General features: G+C 44.0%; 1 protein-coding gene across 2 annotated transcripts in view; it reads right to left on the bottom strand.

The window, feature by feature from the left end:
- LOC128700363 (Krueppel-like factor 3) overlaps window positions 1-18,126 on the bottom strand; it is a 314,918-nt gene that overhangs the window by 159,813 nt on the left and 136,979 nt on the right. Inside the window, exon 1 of one of the 2 annotated variants that reach the window (XM_070100103.1) lies at window positions 561-1,829. The exons of the other annotated variant lie outside the window; for it this stretch is intronic. The gene's annotated coding sequence lies outside the window, so the exon portion shown is untranslated. Of the gene's footprint in view, window positions 1-560; window positions 1,830-18,126 lie in introns of those variants that run through there. 2 annotated transcript variants of the gene reach the window in all.

The following is an 18,126-nucleotide window of genomic DNA, read 5'->3' as shown; positions in this document are numbered from 1 at the left end:
ACACTACCTAACAGAATACTCCATACGACTGAATGTACAACAATGCAAGCAACCATATGACCTGTCTTTGTAATACTCACTTGTGCTTTATAGTAATCTGTTTACATTAATGTTTTATCACTGATTTCATCACTGCTTAGTTAATCTTAAGTTAATTTTAAGCCAGCCCGTAATGCTATGCATAGTATAAGTGGCTTTGGCATACTGCTCTTATCTGTATTTTTTTTTGTACCTCTGTATGTGTGCTCAAATTGGAAATAAATAAATAAATAAAAAGAGAACCGCAAGGAGTAAAAATCCTGATATAAGCCACCTCAAGGTTGCATGGCTGACGTTTTATGTTCTAGGGGAACCACTTATGTCTAATCATCAGCATATTTTATCACCTGGTCAGACAAGACATTTTTTTAAATATGCCAATAGAAAACTGTTTCACTATAGCATACAAAAAGTACCAGTGAAGTTTTGCAGCCATACAACAAACACCAGTTTTGAGGCCATGAAACACCTGTATAGTCTTCCAAATGTAAAACAAATAACAAAATACCAAAAGAAAATACCTGTGTAGTCCTTCAACTATAAACAAACGCCTATGTAGTCTTGCACCAACACAGCAAACACCTGCGTGGCGACGACAGACTCGTACTTTCTAAAGCGAAGCTTCGTCAGTCACAAACATGACCGTGTCACTTGTAGGGAAGAAAAAACTCCAGCATAACAACAACTTTTATAACACACGGACACTGTTATTAACATCGTAACTTGACAAATGATACACTTGTGCAACATTTGGGTATCTTTATTCTGGAAACGTCTCGCCAGCCAGTGGCTTCTTCAGTCCAATGTAGAGAAATGTGGAAGATGGGGAGTTTTCAGTCCTTCTGCCTGGAGTAGATGTGTCCAGTCCATCACTCTTGTTGGATTTCTGAACCATTTATCCACATCACTACAGTTTTCTTAATGAAAAACACACTACAATGTACTCTCGGTGTTTCACTTAGAGGGATCGCACTGTGCAATATACACTCACTTCCTTTAAAGGGACCACTCTCCAATGTTCACTGTTCTTCACTTAAAGAGAACACGCTTACAATGTTCGGTTTTCAGAGGGATCACACTATATAATTTACCTTCCCTGTTTCAGTTACTAAGATCACACTGTATAATGAACACTGTTTCAGCTAGAAGAATAACAAATGTACACTCACAAGGTCGCTAACTTATTTCTCAGAGGGGAAAAAAATCACAAGATGCGGGTTTTCAATACAAGCTAACCAGTCCACCCACAAGCTACATGCAGGGAGGAGCCTCTTAATTCTTCCTTATAAAGTGAGAGAAAAAGAAAGGTCTCCCCAGAGTCTTATATAGCGTGCACTTTGCTCCTTACGTGGTTATAATTACCATGAAGCAGCCGCTGCCACACCGTGTACGCCCACTACTGCGCCGCAACACTACAAAAACTCAAGTCTAAACACACACAAAAAAATGTCCCGCTTAGAGTGGCTACACCCTGAGCCACTGAACCCCTGATACACCCGGGGCCCCGCCCTAGCTGGGCTCCCCGCCCTGCCCACCGCCCAGGGGTTTAGGTCCTTGCCCCTGGGAGTCTCTCTAACCCTGAGCTGACCCGAAGAACAAAGACCCTTGAAGAGTTATTTGGTCCTAAGCCATTGCATTTTCGATGCCTATTTTACAACGGGTCCTGCGAGATTTGGGGAGGCCTAGAGGCTAGTCCAGCTTCCGTAGCGCCAGCGCGAGGTCAGAGTTCGTGGGGTCAGAGACGGGTGAAGGTCATTAGGAGTCGATAATAAACCCACCATAGTTAATGAAGGATTGTCAACCCCGGTGTTTGATAAGGTCTGCCCGGCGCTTTATACACGTGAATTACCCCGCCAGTTATCACTCCATTGTTTCACATGATTTATCTCCTTGTTTTATCGAGGTTTAACCCTCTCCCTTCCCCGGTCCATCCGCCCCCCTCGCACACCCTAGCCCTGCTAGTGGCCGAGTAAATATGTTTGGCAATCGTGGCAATAAAGAAGAAATAAAGTGGGAGTCTGACAGCCAGTGTAACCTAACCGTCTCCACCTTGCAGGGCGTGGCACCGAGCTTTGGCTCTGGCTTAAGTTCGCGAAGTGACACAGATTCTCCTCCTCTGTTTCACCCGAATCAATCCACAATACCGCACAGCTGCCGGAGTGAAAGTACTGGTGGCGCAGGTGACTGGCGGCCGTCTGGACAACGCATATACTTTTTTTTTTTGCAATATCCAGATCATATGACGGTGTTGACAAGAGCTACGGTGGGTGTGGTGCAGCGGCCGGGCGACTCACTGCTGACGTAGAGGAACGCTAACTTTCCCTCGTAACGTTATCCCAGGGGGGAGGAGAAAAGTACGTCGCGAAAGCTTTAAAATGCGTCAGACTCTGGGGTTGGGGGATGGGAATAAACAATTGCCGCGAGTCGCAAGTGTCTGTCCCACTGCAAAACAAGCACTCTCGTTAAATTAACCCACTGTGAATGTTGTGGTGGTGTGTGCGGGATGCGGGCCACGCCTGGACGGTGAATCACAACCCCCCACTTCCTCCCCTTCCCTCACTCGTTCTCCCCCACCATCCCCCCTCCCCCTGCTATCCCTCTCCTCATCCCCAGGATACCCTCTCCCACCCTCCCAGTACGTAATAACCAGTGCACAGGTGCACTCCCCTCGTCTCTATATTACTGCTGATTTAACTGCAAGGGGAGAATACTCGTCCCACACTAGTGGGTGTTTACGCAGGGGAGAATACTCGTCCCACACCAGTGGGTGTTTACGCAGGGGAGAATACTCGTCCCACACCAGTGGGTTTACTCAGGGAAAGAAATATTTAAATAGATTAGTAAGTCTGGTAGGCTAATGATCCAAGAAAGTCATGTGTAGTATATTTCCATTGGAGTTCTTACCTGGAGGTTATTCCGGGGATCAACGCCCCCGCGGCCCGGTCCATGACCAGGCCTCCCGATGGATCAGGGCCTGATCAACTAGGCTGTTACTGCTGGCCGCACGCAGTCCGACGTACGAGCCACAGCCCGGCTGATCCGGCACTGACTTTAGGTATCTGTCCAGCTCTCTCTTGAAGGCAGCCAGGGGTTTATTGGCAATTCCCCTAATGCTTGATGGGAGGCTGTTGAACAGTTTTGGGCCCCGGACACTTATGGTGTTTTCTCTTAGTGTACCAATGGCGCCCCTACTTTTTATTGGCGGCATTTTGCATCGCCTGCCCAGTCTTTTACTTTCGTAGGGAGTGATTTCTGTGTGCAGATTTGGGACCATTCCTTCCAAGATTTTCCAAGTGTAGATTATGATATATCTCTCCCTCCTGCGTTCCAACGAGTACAAGTCAAGTGCTTCCAAGCGTTCCCAGTAGTTAAGGTGCTTGACAGAACTTATACGTGCAGTGAAGGATCTCTGTACACTCTCTAGATCTGCAATTTCACCTGCTTTGTATGGAGATGTTAATGTACAGCAGTATTCCAGCCTAGAGAGAACAAGTGATCTGAAAAGGATCATCATGGGCTTGGCATCTCTCGTTTTGAAAGTTCTCATTATCCATCCTATCATTTTCTTTGCACGTGCGATCGTGGCACTGTTGTGATCCTTGAAAGTGAGATCCTCAGACATTACTACTCCCAGGTCCCTTACATTATTTTTCCGCTCTATTGTATGGCCGGAGTCAGTAGTATACTCTGTTCTAGTTATTATCTCCTCCAGTTTTCCATAACGGAGTAGTTGGAATTTGTCCTCATTGAACATCATATTGTTTACCGTTGCCCACTGGAAAACTTTGTTTATATCTTCTTGGAGGTTAACCGCGTCCTCAGCAGATGACAGCCTCATGCAGATCCTAGTATCATCCGCAAAGGATGATACGGTGCTGTGGTGTATATCTCTGTTTATGTCTGATATGAGGATAAGAAATAAGATGGGGGTGAGTACTGTGCCTTGTGGAACAGAGCTCTTCACTATGGCAGCCTCCGATTTAACTCTGTTGACCACTACTCTTTGTGTTCGATTTGTTAGGAAGTTGAAGATCCATCTCCCCACTTTCCCAGTTATTCTTTTAGCACGTATTTTATGGGCTATTACGCCATGATCGCATTTGTCAAATGCTTTTGCAAAGTCTGTGTATATTACATCTGCATTCTGATTTTCTTCCAGTGCATCCAAGGCCATGTCATAGTGATCCAGTAGTTGTGAGAGGCAGGAGCGACCTGCCCTGAACCCATGTTGCCCTGGATTGTGCAGATTTTGGGAATCCAGGTGATTTGCAATCCTGCTTCTTAGCACTCTTTCAAAGATTTTTATGATGTGGGATGTCAGAGCTATTGGTCTATAGTTCTTAGCTAATGCTTTGCTGCCACCTTTATGGAGTGGGGCTATATCCGTTGTTTTAAGTGACTGTGGAATTTCACCCATGTCCAAGCTTCAGGATGCGACCCACAACAGTCTACTAACACCAGGTATCTACTTATTGTTAGATAACAGGAGCGGCAGGTGTTAAGGGAGATTAGCTTGTACGCCTCACTTTGTGCAGGGTTGTGGTCAGAAAAGTGGCAGATTCAGTTGAATGAGGACAGATAATCGGATCACTAATAAATTAAAAATATTGAGAGTTACAAAAACAAATTCGGACGGAATATCACTTACGCGGTGCTGTGTGTGTACTCACCTAGTTGTGGTTGCAGGGGTCGATTCATAGCTCCAGGCCCCGCCTCTTCACTGGTCTCTACTGGGTCACTCTCCCTGAACTATGACCTTTATCATACCTCTGCTTAAAGCTATGTATGGATCCTGCCTCCACTACATCGCCTCGCAAACTATTCCACTTCCTGACTATGATCGAAGAAATACTTCCTAACATCCCTGTGATTCATCTGTGTCTTCAACTTCCCTTGTTTCTATGTCCCATCTCTGGAACATCCTGTGTGTGTGTGTGTGTGTGTGTGTGTGTGTGTGTGTGTGTGTGTGTGTGTGTGTGTGTGTGTGTGTGTGTGTGTGTGTGTTCGTTTTAGCAGAAATCTAAGTGATTTCATGTCATGAAGTATAAATTAACGATGTCCTTAAGGCTACTTTTAAGTGGTAAACTAAGTTTACCTTTTTTGTTGCTACAAGAATACAGCAATACTTTTGTTTCATGTTAATTTTGTTCAATAATAGAAAAAAAAAACTCAAAACATCTCAACAAAAGCTTGGTGTGAAAATACTCCAGTTATATATATCGTGGCTAAGATTTCATTCCTAGGAAGCGACGCAGTTCTGGTGTCATCATACGAACTGCAAGATGACTGGATACGAATGCGTTGATAAACAGACACGGATAATATATTTAATCCCCTGCAAAACAACCACTCTGAAAGAATAGAGAAATTCCAATATAATACACTGGACAAATAAATAGCTTGGGGGTGAGTTTTGCAAAGGACCTATCCAAGTTGGCTCGCCGCGCGTCACGTGTTTAACCGTTGTGGGATCTGATAGTGAGGTGCTGGCCGACCCCTTATATAGCTTCCTTGGATGCTTCACTTTCATAGTTCCTTGATAATGTGAGTAGTCACGAAAGCGCTTGGAATTTCTCTAATCTTTCAGAGTGGTTGTTTTGCATATTTTGAAATCACCTGTTTACTGTGATCTTATTGCATTTAATCCCCTGTATCAAGACTCGTTTGTGTAACTATCATATATAACAACAGTCACTCACTGAGGGTGTTCCCGCAATATTATATAAAATGTGGTAGATGCAAACTGAAAGTATATACCTAAATTTGTTAAATAACATCAAAGATATGATTCTTATTGCCCTTTTTATTGAGAACCCGAGGCAAGGACAGCCAACAAAGATGAGAAAAGACCACACAAGGACAACAAAGGCTTGGTGGTCCGTGGTGGTTTTCTTCAAACCTGTTACGTGTTACGTGCTTTATTCGGGAGTAAAAAGTGTGGAAAGAACACACCTTTTGAATCAGAACTTAAGGATGTTGACAGCGGTAACCTGTATAGACAAACAACTGAATGTTTTAATAAAATTTAGAAAAAAAAATAGCATCAGTGAGTGTGGATGCTGAGGCGAGATCAACGACGCGAGATTAGTAGATATATAAACCCCCGACAAAGCGGACTTCCATAAAACGATCTTCGAATATATGGGATAAAATCCGTTGTCAAATTATTCAGAAACAGCATAGCTCACTGAATCCTCCGTTATGCTTGCAAATCAAGGCAAAACAACTTCTCTACCCACACAAGAACCCCAATGAAAACAAGTCACTGACTTTTTTGGGGGGTTATCCTAGGTAATTCACACCACTGAAGGACACCCGCTCCTCTTCCTGCTAGTCCGTTATATGGAGGGTTAATATACATGACATTTCAACAATAGTAAGTTTATTCAGGTATAAGTATACATAAATACAGTTACATAAATTATCATGCATAGCAGCATAGATTACCTAGGATAACCCAAGAAAGTCAGTGACAATGGCAGCCACACGAAGAATACCTCGTACTAAGTATGAGGTTGAAGTATGATATAATATATGAGTGGGAGGAGCTGGGTTTGATTGGTGTCATTGGGTAGGGGAGTAAATTCTTGGGTAGCTTTGGGTAGAGGTCGTTTTGATAAGGACCTGCCTTGTATGGGCCAGTAGGCCTTCTGCAGTGTTCCTCCATTCTTATGTTCTTATAATGACATACTTCATCATAATTTTTAGACAACAGCAAATTCACAAATTAGAAAAAATGCTATGTTAAGATGTCTATAGCGACTTCACGCCATACTCAAGACATCATAAGCAGACGCCATCACAGACACCAACCACAAGCTGAAAATCACTGTAAATATCACCCTGGAACACATGGTAAATATCACCCTGGAACACACAGTAAATATCACCCTGGAAGATTAAATTATTATTATAATCAAAAAGAAGCGCTAAGCCAGGGAAGATTAAAAAAAAAAAAAAAAAAAAAAAAAAAAAAAAAAAAAAAAAAAAAAAAAAAAAAAAAAAAAAAAAAAAAAAACCCTTACCGGTGGGGGTATCAATAGCATCAGTTACCAGTAGTGCCAGTAGTTGACTCATACCAACCGTTACTTATTCACCACCTCCCTACATGATCAATGACCGTTACCGAGTCATTCTGCTGACCATAGCATGATGTTTGCATGCCGCTTGCCCTCCAGGCACGGTACAGAAGTTCTAGCCAAGACGTAAGAGAGAAGACAGGTCAGGCTTGGAGCTCCTCCTCTAGTACTCATAATTATAAGTTACCAGTTGTCCGAAGTGTGTTTTTACCCAGTTCCAGTATTCAAACCCCACACGACAGGTGTTTTTTAATCTTCCAGCAAATACCCACCTGTAAGAACCAGCAAACACCCACCTGTAAGAACCAGCAAACACCCACCCATATGGCCCAGAAAACACCCACCTGTAAGAACCAGCAAACACGCACCCGTAAGACCCAGCAACACCCACCCATAAGACCCAGCGAACACCCACCTGTAAGACCCAGCAGACACCAACCTGTAAGAACCAGCAGACACCAACCTGAAAAGATAAGAAAGACATAATTATATTCACATTTATCATTTATATCACTCTAAATAAAACATTAAATCAATAAGGCAAAGATCAAATTTATCTTACTTTATTATAAATTAAGCAAGAGGTTTCTGATGTATATAACAATAAAGCCTAAATACGATTAATCATAAAAATAGCTTTAATATATATATATATATATATATATATATATATATATATATATATATATATATATATATATATATATATATATATATATATATATATATATATAAATTTATACAAACAAATCAATAAAAAGTTTGTAATAATTTGTAGTCTAAGCAATTATTTGATAAATGTATTTTAAATCTGCTGGATTAAACAGAGTACAGTAATCCCCCTACATACAAAAGAGGGATAGACAGCTGGATAATAACTGCTGGAATAGAGGATAAAATTGAGCAGGGAGAGTCAATGAGGGCTGGTTTGTGTCAGAGATCGATGGTGCACAGTGAAACTGATTTTGGAATCAGCAAGAGTGAGGCACCGTGTACCAAACATGACACAGGAGGTCAGATACGTGAAATGGAATCATGGGAGATCAGGGAAATAAAATATATTTATACATGTTGATGGTGCATACGAGGGAGAAAAGGCATCACATATGAGGTGAGAGGGGTGGGAAGTATGAAGCCAAGGGCAGAGGGACAAAGACTACCTATAAAAAATAGGAATTACACCTTTCCCACCACCCTCTACCCCTATCTACATTCCATGTTCCATCCCTTTATACCCCTTCCATTTTCTTGCTCCTTGCCTCATCATTCCAGCCTTCCTCCACCTCCTGAGGAATATGACGGGGAAAACAGCCAGCTTTCATTCTAATGCAACTGTAGTACAACTACACACTGAGGGTGTTGCCACTGCCAACGCAAGGAAATTTATAGGCTGGATAACTGTAGACAGTAGGCCTGCGATGCATGCCCACCTGAGTTCATATTTCGCGCCATGCTCGTGCTGCCATCTATAGGCCTACTAAGCTCAGCGCAAAATCACACTGTCCTGGCCTCACTCCTAGATCGGCGGCCTTCCAGACAACAGCTCCCCTCCTGGGCTGTGGAGGTATGTGGAGAGCTAACAATAATGCATGGGTCACAAGGCAAATTTTCAAGGAGTGGGTGAATGATGTGTCTGGCCCGAGTGTGAAGAAAAAGCCTCCTGGAACATAAATTGCTACTCAAGTGCCTCCTGGTACTGGACAATGCTCCTGCTCATCCTCCAAACTTGGTAGACCTATTGTCTATGGAATTCCGTTTCATCACAGTGAAGTTCTTGCCTCCTAACACCACTCCTCTCATCCAGCCCATGGACCAGTAGGTCATTTCTAACTGGTTTCGGTACACCTCACACTGCCCACTGTGAACCCCATTATTCCAATAAAGTCAAAGCTAGTTAACGGCTGTATATCTCACCTACCTCTACACTACCCGGTAAATTCTAGAGCAACTCCAAAAAGCCAGTTAAAACAGTTTAAAACATAACAAGAACTTTCAAGACAAGAAGAGATGCTGAGCCAGTGCTGATACTCTTCAGGTCACTTGTTCTCTCCAGGTTAAAATACTACTCTACCCTAGAGGCCCCTTTTAGGGATGGCCGAGATGGAAAAAGTAGAGAGAACTTTCGCAGCCAGTATACAATCAGCCGTCTGAACAACTGGAAATGCTTGAAATCCCTTCATCTATATTCCTTGGAACGCTGGCGAGAAAAGTACGTGATCTACACCTGCAAAATCCTTGAAGGACTGGTTCCAAGCCTGAGGATTAAACCAGCCCTTCGTATGACACCAACGGACTTGACAGACGATGCAATGTCTCCAATAAAAGGCAGGGGAGCGACGAATACATTAAGAGAGACTTCGACGGGTGTCAGAGGTCCCGACTCTTCAACGCCCTCCCTTCTCTGGCTCTCTTCAAAAAGAAACTGGAAAAGTTCTTCAAATCAATAAATACATGACCAACTGGTCTGTGGTTCCTACGATGGACTGTTTGCAACCAGCAGTAATAGCCTGGTTGATCAGGTCTCGATCCTCCAGGTGACTTGGTCTGATAGCGGGCCGTCGGGGGGTTGATCCCCGGAAACGTCTTTTAGGTATGAACATTAAAATGGTATAAAATACCGACAGGTCGTTAGGTAAGACACATATGCAACAGTTAGGTATCTTTATTATGAAACGTTTCGCCTACACAGTAGGCTTCTTCAGTCAAGTACAGAAAAGTTGATAGAAGCAGAAGATACTTGAAGACGATGTAATCAGTCCATCACCCTTAAAGTTTTGAGGTGGTCAGTCCCTCAGTCTGGAGAAGAGCATTGTTCCATAGTATGAAACAATATGGAGAAGAAGTGACAGGATGGAGCTTTTATAGCGCCAGGAGGTGAGACGTAGGCCACTAGGAGAGGTAAGAACTCAGATGTTGAAAGGTTAGGTCCCTCTCAAACCTGAGGGACTGACCACCTCAAAACTTTAAGGGTGATGGACTGATTACATCGTCTTCAAGTATCTTCTGCTTCTATCAACTTTTCTGTACTTGACTGAAGAAGCCTACTGTGTAGGCGAAACGTTTCATAATAAAGATACCTAACTGTTGCATATGTGTCTTACCTAACGACCTGTCGGTATTTTATACCATTTTAATGTTCAATCTGTCAGACACTGCAACACAAGGGTATCTTGGTACAGACCTGCAATCAACTTCGACAACTTCCACTAGTGAGAGGGGCTGGGTTTGAGAGGGACCTGACCTTTCAACATCCCGGAAACGTCTTTTAGGTATCTTTTTCCTCCCTTTCCTCACTAACCCTCCCATGTTAATAGTACTTCAATACAAATTCTCTCTCCCACACCTCTCCTTTAACTAGCATTCCCAATACACGAGTGCATTGTAACACAAAAGCATCGCAGCTCTCACAATGACAAACTCTCAGGAATAATAACCAATGCTATATTCTCGGAGGGATATCTTATAGTCGGAAAAGAAGAAAATATGAGAAATAAGTAGTGTTTTGAGACGAGAAATTTGAACATCAGCAGAATTTAACATCCTTAACATATGCAAGGTTCACAAATGTTGCAATTTTACCTTCAGGTTCATTAACAAAATTTTTAATGGCTCTGTACAAGAGACAGATTCAGCCTACCATAGAGTGCAGTGCCAACAGAGTTATTTAGAAACTTGAGTACGTGAAAAAAGACATGACAAATCAATCAGGCTGTGATGGATGTGTGGGCCAGCGGGACGCCAGTAGCAGCAGTGTGGCTCACCTGATAAGTACCAGACGAGCCTGGCCCAAGGCCGGGAGGAGAAAAACTCTTGAAACTTATCAAAGGCATATATAAGGCACCATAGAACCAGGGCTACTGAAATTGAACTATACCTGGATACCTGACGAGAGTTTCGAGATGCAACGCCCCCGCGGCCCGGTCTGAGACCAGGCCTCGTGGTGGATTAGGGTCTGATCAACCAGGCTGTTGGCCGCACGTAAACCGACGTAAGTCAGTACCTGATCAGCCCGGCTGATCAGGTACTGACTTTATGTAGGTGCCTGTCCAACGTCTTCTTGAAGACAGCCAGGGGTCTATTGGTAATCCCCCATATACATGCTGGGAAGCAGTTGAACAGTCTTGAGTAGAGATTAAAAAAATGAGCCGAGCGAGCTTTAAGTAGAAGATAAAGGGAAGACATGATCAGAATGTATAAGATATTCAAAGACTTTAATTAAGAGAATAGATATTAAAATGGGAGTCACAGGTTCAAATGATCCGTGATGGAAGCTAAAATCCAAGACAGTCACAGAGCTGTTAAGAAACGTTACTTCAATTTTATGGTTCGTCAGTGGAATAATCTAAACCAGGAAGCGGAGACAAATTCCCAACACCTTTTCAAAAATGGTTAGAAGAGAGCTCAGAGGCCAAGGAAAACAAAGGCTGACTGCTTGTAGGTTAAGCATAACAAGAAGCTGAGACTCGACCCTTACAAGGACAATGCGGTGAATACATAAATTTCGTCCCGCATTTCCAGTTTTAGCCATAAAGTCAGGCATTTTATGATGGGGAAAGAGAGGAAAAGAAAAAACGAAATTCCGGATGAATGAGGTGGCGCTAATGGGAACGCCGCTCCATTAAGTCTGTTAACCGGATTCTCCTTATCTTAATGTTCCGAGTCCCGTCTCATAGTCCATACCGCAGGGATTATCTTGCTGATACACCAGACTGTTGTTCACACAAATGTATGAAGTGCATAAGCTGATGACGCCACGGGAATGTAATGAACTGTCATGGTGAAGGGACAATCTGGGAAAGTGACAATGGTAACCCTTGATAGTGACAGGATGACCTTTAATAGTGACACTGCTCTCTGCTCACCACACAGATGATAAAAAGTATTTCCTATTCTCCACTTGCCTCATCCACATCTTCAGTAGTCATCTCTCCTTCCTCGTTTCTCAAATACCCTAACTCTATATTCTTATTTAGTCCTCTGAGTATTTTATATATCACGATGTCTTCTCTTGTTGTAAGGGTACTGGATGGCCTTTTGTGTATCCATATGCTCTCCATATCCATCCGTCCACAGGAAGGATATGGAGTGCATAATAAACTAGCCGCTTCGGCGGCTAAATAATAATAATAATAATAATAATAATAATAATAATAATAATAATAATCTAATCTAGTTTGGATTCTCTGAGTCCTTTATCGTACATCATCCCATACAGTTCACGAATGGGCTTCGACTAGGCGCCCACACTTATCTGGGGTTTTGTTGTGGCAAAACGACTCAAGGCTGAGTGACTGATTACCTCAAACTCCTCCTGTTCTTCACCATTCTCCTTTGTATGGACTGATGAAGCCACTGTGGGGAAAACGTTCCCGCATTAAAAATACCCAGGTGTTGCACATGTGTCTAATTTATCAACTTGTCGGTTCTCTGAACCATTTATCTACATACTGAATATCAAAATGGTATACAATACCGAGAGGATGGTAGGTAAGACACATGGGTAACAGTTAGGCAACTTTATTCCGAAACGTTTCGGAAAAAAGTTGCCTAGCTGTTGCCCATGTGTCTTACCTACCAGGAGGAGGGAGCAGGAGGGAGAGATATATCATAATCTACACTTGGAAAATCTTGGAAGGAATGGTCCCAAATCTGCACACAGAAATCACTCCCTACGAAAGTAGAAGACTGGGCAGGCGATGCAAAATGCCCCCAATAAAAAGTAGGGGCGCCATTGGTACACTAAGAGAAAACACCATAAGTGTCCGGGGCCCAAAACTGTTCAACAGCCTCCCATCAAGCATTAGGGGAATTACCAATAAACCCCTGGCTGCCTTCATGAGAGAGCTGGACAGATACCTAAAGTCAGTGCCGGATCAGCCGGGCTGTGGCTCGTACGTCGGACTGCGTGCGGCCAGCATAACAGCCTAGTTGATCAGGCCCTGATCCATCGGGAGGCCTGGTCATGGACCGGGCCGCGGGGGCGTTGATCCCCGGAATAACCTCCAGGTAACCTCCAGGTACTATACCACTGCGTACTTTGATGCAAAGTGTGCAGGCTCGAATCCTGCGTTCGTGAACGCATTCATTCACATACAACATTTATCATTCCTAACCCTTTGCTGCTTCACTCACACAAGTTGATAACAGACTAGATCTTGATCCTCGGCGTAAGACTCTTGGTCTGTTGATCACAATTTTACATGCAGAGGCGCACCTACCTCAAGTCCCCTTCCCTTCCTATCCCCCTCTTCAACCTCCTCCCTCCTTCCTCTCTTCTCTCTCTCCTCTTTCTTCCTTTCTTTCGACCTACTTTCCTTTCTCCCTCCTCCCTCCATCTCTTTCCCTTGCCATCTCTCTCTCTCTCCCTCTCTCTCTCCATCCTCTTTTCCCAAAACCTTTTTTTACAATTCCTTCTCTCTTTACTCTTTCCAAAAACGCCAGTCATTTAATCTCAAGTCCATTATTCTGTTCATCAGAAAGTGCTACACCCGTCTGGGTTATGCAACTGGGAGATGGGAGCTAATCAGGACTGATCCAGGAGGAGGGTAGCTATAATTCCCTGGATCAAAAGCTCTTCACTAGCATCAAGGCACTCCTCTTTGAACTGATTTGCATGCTCTCGTGAACCTTTAATACAAGAAGCTGGGCCCTTGCCTCCCTCTCCTTGGATCGAACCTTCTTGCCTTTAATTTCCCCCAGAATTTGTACTGCCCCTACGGGTTTAGCGTGTCCTTTCCCCCCATAAATGTAACGATAATAGTCTCCGAATTTAAACCTGATTCCCCTATTCCCCATAGGAGCCGTATAGCCCTTAAGGGTTTAGTGCTTCTGCACGAATAATATTATGTCTTGTTTTTTTAATCTCTAAAACTACCAGCATCACCACAACTACTACCATCACCACCAACACTATCACCTCCCATCATCATCCCTGATTACCAGCATCACCATCACTACCACTCTTATAAACACTATAACCAACACTACCAGCGTTACAGCTACCACCACTACCACCCTCATTTACTTTTCCATATCAAAAACCTACAAGGAATTATAACCTTGATTTTTAAAGGGGTGGAGGGGTAAGCCAGTGGAAGGCCTCGGTCAGATTGCCAAAAGCTCCAGCTGCGGGTCATCATATGACTAATACCAGCGTCAGACAAACCTTACCTAATCTAACCTAATAACCTACGATTGTCTCCAGTACAACCTTAATTTCTAAAATATAAAACTCTACCTTAAAGCACGAGAGAGAGAGAGAGAGAGAGAGAGAGAGAGAGAGAGAGAGAGAGAGAGGAGGGAGGGGGTTAAGGCAGGCCCTTTCCTAGACAGAGTCGTGTAGACACGACCTCCCCATCCCCCAGACAGTATTCACAGCACATTGTGTTATGCTACCTAATTTGGCGAGACAATCTTCCTCCACCACAAGCACACACAATAATATTCCTCTCTTCTCACCTGGGCATCAAAATTCTCGCCACAGCTGAGCCCAGGAATTCTGGTGCTCAGGTGATATATCTCAAAGTAGGCGAGGTCCGTAGCTATCTCTCTTTCCTTCTCTTGTTTGTGAGCTAGGTTCCTAATAGCCTGTGCTGTACGTGTGACTGGTTTCTATAGTTTTTCCATATCTTGTTACCTCGTCTAGGCCCAGACTTTTACTGATGAGTGCTTGTTCAACCAAGTTGCTCTCGGTGGCCCGTTGGCCCACATATCCATCACTGCGTGGCTGACCTGCTGGCACTTGGTGGAGATACTCGCCCACTTAGGGAAGCGTACATTACACAAAACGTTTTTACTGAAACAACGTTTCACTCTATAAAAGCTTTTATCATCACCTACTGTGGTTGTAGGGGTCTGGCCTCTGCTTTCTTAAATGACTGGCTGACTACTAACCTTGCAGGGCATATCGTACCTATTCTTGAAGTTGTGTAAGTAGTCTGCCTCTGAAGTATGAAGACTTTGCTAGTCGGCACCTTTTTAGGTGTCAAGTCACCACTGCAGATCGTATGAAAGTGCATACAGAGCATAATAACTATTAATAACGAAGGAGAAATATTGAAGCCTGAGTTATTATACTCTATATAAAGAATACAACTCAGGGATGGAGTAAATGAGTACGAACAGGTACCGTGATATTCTCTCGATTAGCGGGAGGAGAACCGAGCTTCCATAACTCACAGATCTGCATGAAAACAAACTAAGGAATCATAGTTCGGTTTCATGGGCGAGTCGAGACATGTATGTAACTCTTCTGACATCTGTTGCCCATGCGTATCTAGCAGTAGGTACTCAGGTGTTAGTCTGCTCTTGTTGGTGATTTCCTTGCGGGCAGCAGACAGGGCGGGGCTTTGAAAAGAGCAGAGGTTGGAGAACGGGTGGAAAAGATGGGCATGTTTCCTTACACTTACTAAGTGAACAGGGGTAGCAAGTATCTGGGTGTTAGCCGAATGGTGTGGGTGGCATCCTGGGGGGTGGATGTATACCTTAGATAGGGCTGGGACTTTGAAATGAGCTAAGGTAGGATAACAGTTCTTAGCCTGTAAATTTGATTTATGAAAAAAGAACAAAAATAGTTCTAAGCTATCTCGGTACACACACACACACACACACACACACACACACACACACACACACACACACTTGACACCTCAAAGGCGGTGAGACCGGACAACATCTCTCTGTGGGTCCTTAAAGAGGGAGCAGAGATATTGTGTGTACCATTAACAAAGATCTTAAACACATCAGTTGAAACTGGGCAACTCCCCGAGGTATGGAAGATGGCAAATGTAGTCCCAATTTTTAAAAAGGGAGACAGACATGAGGCACTAAACTACAGACCTGTATCACTAACGTGTATAGTATGCAAGGTCACGGAGAAGATCATCAGGAGGAGAGTGGTGGAGCACCTGGAAAGAAACAAGTGTATAATTGACAACCAGCACGGTTTCAGGGAAGGAAAATCCTGTGTCACAAACCTACTGGAGTTTTATGACAAGGTGACAGAAGTAAGACAAGAGAGAGAGGGGTGGATCGACTGCATTTTTTTGGACTGCAAGAAGGCCTTCGACACAGTTCCTCACAAGAGGTTACTGCAAAAGCTAGAGGATCAGGCACACATAACAGGAAAGGCACTGCAATGGATCAGAGAATACCTGACAGGGAGGCAACAACGAGTCATGGTACGTGACGAGGTGCCAGAGTGGGCGCCTGTGACAAGCGGGGTTCCACAGGGGTCAGTCCTAGGATCTGTGCTGTTCTTGGTATATGTGAACGACATACGACAAGGACAGAAGTGTCCTTGTTTGTAGATGATGTGAAGTTAATGAGAAGAATCAAATCGGATGAGGATCAGGCAGGACTACAAAGAGACCTGGACAGACTACAAGCCTGGTCCAGCAACTGGCTCCTTGAGTTTAACCCTGCCAAATGCAAAGTCATGAAGATTGGGGAAGGGCAAAGAAGACTGCAGACACAATATAGTTTAGATGGCCAAAGACTGCAAACTTCACTCAAGGAAAATGATCTGGGGGTGAGTATACCACCGAGCATATCTCCTGAGGCGCACATCAATCAGATAACTGCTGCAGCATACGGACGCCTGGCAAACCTACGGATAGCGTTCCGATACCTCAGCAAGGATTCGTTCAAGACTCTGTATACCATTTACGTCAGGCCCATACTGGAGTATGCAGCACCATTTTGGAATCCACACCTAGTGAAGCACGTCAAGAAATTAGAGAAGGTGCAAAGGTTTGCAACAAGACTAGTCCCAGAGCTACGGGGATTGTCCTACGAAGAAAGGTTGAGGGAAATCGGCCTGACGACACTGTAGGACAGGAGGGTCAGGGGAGACATGATAACATATAAAATACTGCGCGGAATAGACAAGGTGGACAAAGACGGGATGTTCCAGAGATGGGACACAGACACAAAAGGTCACAATTGGAAGTTGAAGACTCAGATGAATCAAAGGTATGTTAGAAAGTATTTCTTCAGTCATAGAGTGGTCAGGCCGTGGAATGGCCTAGAAAGTGAAGTAGTGGAGGCGGGAACCATACATAGTTTTAAGGCAAGGTATGATAAAGCTCATGGGGCAGGAAGAGAGAGGACCTAGTAGCAATCAGTGAAGAGGCGGGGCCAGGAGCTATGAATCGACCCCTGCAACCACAAATAGGTGAGTACAAATAGGTGAGTACACACACACACGATGAAGACGGCACTTCAGTAGAATTATTCATATGTGAAAGGTGAATGTGAGAGGAATGTTGACACCTCGTGCATGAGGTTCCTGGCCTCTGTACCTGACACACTGTACCTCATCACCTTCCTGCCACCTACACCTGACGTCACCTCATAACCTTCTTACACCTAACATTACCTCATCACCATCCTGGCACCACCTCATTGCCATCCTGGCACCACCTCATCACCATCCTGACACCACCTCATCACCATCCTGGTGCGACCTTATCACCATCCTGGCACTACCTCATCACCATCTTGGCACCACCTCATCACCATGGCACCACCTCATTACCATCCTGGCACCACCTCATCACCATCCTGGCACCACCTCATCACCATCCTGGCACCACCTCAGTACCATCCTGTCACCACCTCATCACCATCCTGGCACCACCTCATCACCATGGCACCACCTCATCACCATTCTGGCACCACCTCATCACCATCCTGGCACCACCTCATCACCATCCTGGCACCACCTCATCACCATCCTGGCACCACCTCATCACCATCCTGGCACCACCTCATTACCTGCTACAATATGGGCTATCAACATAATAATCAATCATATTATTCTTCATTAGTACATATTGCAGTAGTATTGTTACCATTATTAAATTAAAAAACAGAGTACAAAGAGCTCAAGTTACTTAGAAAAATTTAACCCTTGTTGAGTTTCATGCAAGATCATGCAAGCTACGGAGCCTACTGCAGGACACATTTTTCGAAATGCTCTGAACTCACATAGCAAATGATAAACGAA

This window comes from Cherax quadricarinatus, chromosome 71, assembly GCF_038502225.1.
Source record: "Cherax quadricarinatus isolate ZL_2023a chromosome 71, ASM3850222v1, whole genome shotgun sequence".
NCBI classification, from domain to species: Eukaryota; Metazoa; Arthropoda; class Malacostraca; order Decapoda; family Parastacidae; genus Cherax; species Cherax quadricarinatus.
The sequence above is the reverse complement of the archived record's forward strand: the minus strand, read 5'-3'. Positions and strand labels throughout refer to the sequence as shown.